At 39.6% G+C, this 3,063-nt stretch overlaps 1 pseudogene; it reads right to left on the bottom strand.

Moving 5' to 3' along the window:
- Positions 1-803: 803 nt before the first annotated feature.
- Positions 804-1,292, bottom strand: LOC119535301 (annotated as a pseudogene).
- Between the last annotated feature and the right edge of the window lie 1,771 nt (positions 1,293-3,063).

Genomic DNA, 3,063 nt, shown 5'->3' with positions numbered 1-3,063 from the left:
TTAAATTACAGATTTATAGATTCTACCCTATACCTACTGAATCTGAATCTCAGCATGTTTGGGAGCTACTATGGTAGAGGAATTATTTTTGGAATCTAGCCTACTTTTTCTGTGGTTCTAAACTCTAGATGGATCCTACAGATTGTATAATCTCCCCATGACCCCTTTTTATGGGGATCCAAGTCTTGATCTTGAAGATGATCAGAGCAGTTCTGGAATGTTGTTTCTCAATATTTGGGCCATGCACATCTATTTCCTCAAAAGACCATTCAGAGGCAAAGGGAGATATAATGGACAAATTTAGAAGGTGGAAGGCAAAGGTATGTTTAGGGAAAGGTGGGTAAGAACTGAGGTAGGTTTACATCAGGTAGTGAGAGGTGGTCAGGTAGGAAGTCTACAGTTTGTTGACTATGGAGCTTTCAATGTGAGGCTGAAGATTTAGCAGTAAGAAATAGAGTGCTGGTGAAGTTTTGAGTAGTTAACAGTAATTTAAGATGATTACTCAGTGGCAAATTATGTTATCTATTCAAATGTGTGGTGATTGATGAGAGAAACCAGTACGGTTTATGACAGTATTCCAGGCAATCTAAATTAGTGTGGCAGCTTCAATGGTTAGAAAGTAGGGAATACATGGGAGAGCATGAATTGAAGACATTAGGAAGCAAAGGAGAGAGTCATCAAAAAATAACTCTACATTTCTAAACCTAGAATAGGGGCCTCATAAATAAATGTGAAAATATATTTGACTTAGGAGGGAAGAAAGTTTAGGTTTTTTTTTTTTTTTTAGTTACTCAGATCTTTATTTAAAAATCTGATCTGGCATCTTGGCGTTTTTCACCGTCTTGGGGTGCAGAAACCTTCACAGGCTTCGCAATCTTTTGTTTGGGTGCTGCCTTTGTGGGAACTTTGCAGCAGCCATTGCTGTCTTTTTGGATGCTTGCTTAGCCTTTTTTGCTTCTCTGGCAGCCCTGATAGCTTGTTTTCATTGAGCCTTTCTAACTTCGGGTTTCTGATTCCTCTTGGCCATAATATCAGCAAGAGATGCACCAGTGATAGACCCCTGGAATTTAACTGCACGGAGAGTTCTTTTGAATTTCTTCCGACTGCCCCTTTTTATGCTTTCTTCTGTATAGGACAGTCCAGTTTATCTGCCAAAGATTCCTCTTGGAAAGGAATTGCGACTCGCATTTTCCATTAAGAAATTGGAAGACCTTCCCGTCGATCCTGGCGTAGCACCTCCCATGTCGAGGATAGATCTTGTACCCAGCAAAACTGCAAAGTTCAAACTCCATGGCTGCAGATGCCAGGAGACAGGGAAGATGGTGAAGGGGGAAAGTTTAGTTTTCAGCATTATTGAAGAGATACTAACAATTCTTGGTTGAAAATACCATGTACTAGGCTGAGACTGTATGGAAGGAGACAAGGCAGGCAAGTTTCATTCTGTATTCCCTTGTCCAAGCATGCTACCTGGCACCCAGAAAACACTTAATTGTCAAATGACTAGTATGTCTGGGAAAGAAAAGGCAGGTACTTGTAATGAGTTTGTTGAGTAGTTTGAACTTGTGGTATAAGTAAAAATAATTTTATTTTTTCCAATCACCATGTTTAAAACATTCTCTGGATCTCTTTTCCATGCTCCTTGATGACGTCTCTTTATGGATTCCATGGTTTCCTAATCATTTTTGGTTATTGGAACAGGCTCATTTGGGTCACTAAAAAACTTTTTTAGGTTATTAAAGTCAAATCCTTTACAATTAAAAACTTGTATCTCATATTCAAGTCACTCTTTCTACTTCTCACCTTTTCTGACCCTTAAGGATCTGTATGAGAAAGGTTTGCAGTTTTTGTTTTGTGTGTTTAGGTTTTATAAATATATATATGTATTTTTCTCTTCTCATTGCCTTGTCTCCAATTCTGTGAGATAATTCAGTGTTGGGGTAGGGGAAAAGTTAGATTAGAGAAACAGGAGCAAATCTTTTAACTGACTGATGTTTTGTATAGTCTGTATAGCAGGCACACAAATTGTGGCTGATTTTTGGCACACTTTGGGACATTCTGTACACAGCCCTTTTCAAGTCTCTGCTCTGAACAGCTTTGTGACATGCAAATTGCACTCTCTGGCTGACTAGTGTGCCTACCCCCCTCAAGTGCAGCCCAAGTGAAGCAATCCAGCCGGTATTCCCAGCTTATTTCGGCCAACCAATATCTGTGTCTTTGGCAAAAAGTTGTGTTTAAAATGCCTTGAGCTCTCTCTTCTTCCTTGCCATCTCAGGCTGCTCCAGAAACTTCCTCCAGGCAAGAAACAGGCATCATGTGGACCCGGCATCGTGGGACTGAGAGTATCTTCTTGACCAAAAGGGGGATGCAAAATGAGATGAAACAGTTTCAGTGGCTGAGAGATTTCAAATGGAGTCGAGAGGTCACTCTGGTGGACATTCTTATGCACTATATAGATAACACCTCTTAGGCTTTAATGTATTGGAATAGCTAGAAGTAAATACCTGAAACTACTAAACTCCAACCCAGCAGTCTGGACTCCTGAAGACAATTATATAATAATGTAGATTACAAGGGGGTGACAGTGTGATTGTGAAGACCTTGTGGATCACACCCCCTTTATCTAGTGTATGGATGAGTAGAAAAATGGGGATAAAAACTAAAGGACAAATGGGGTGGGATGGGGGGATAATTTCGGTGTTCTTTTTTCACTTTTATTTTTTATTCTTGTTCTGGTTCTTTCTGATGTAAGGAAAATGTTCAGAGATAGATTGTGGTGATGAACGCATAGCTATGTTATCATACTGTGGACAGTGGACTGTATACCATGGATGATTGTATGGTGTGTGAATATATTTCAATAAAACTGAATTTAAAAAAAAAAAAAAAAAAAGAAACAGGCATCAATCATATTGTTTGCCTCCAAATTTCCACATCAAATACCCAGCTCTCAGAGGATGTGGACTTAGACCTGTCAGTTCCTTAAGCTTAGCAAACAGCCAGTTGGTGAAGAGGTAGTAGTTACCTTTTTTTCCAGGCCCCACCCCACACCTCCCCTTATCTTAG

The sequence above is a fragment of the Choloepus didactylus genome, chromosome 5 (genome assembly GCF_015220235.1).
Source record: "Choloepus didactylus isolate mChoDid1 chromosome 5, mChoDid1.pri, whole genome shotgun sequence".
Classification (NCBI taxonomy): domain Eukaryota; kingdom Metazoa; phylum Chordata; class Mammalia; order Pilosa; family Megalonychidae; genus Choloepus; species Choloepus didactylus.
This window is presented reverse-complemented; position numbering and strand designations above follow the sequence as displayed.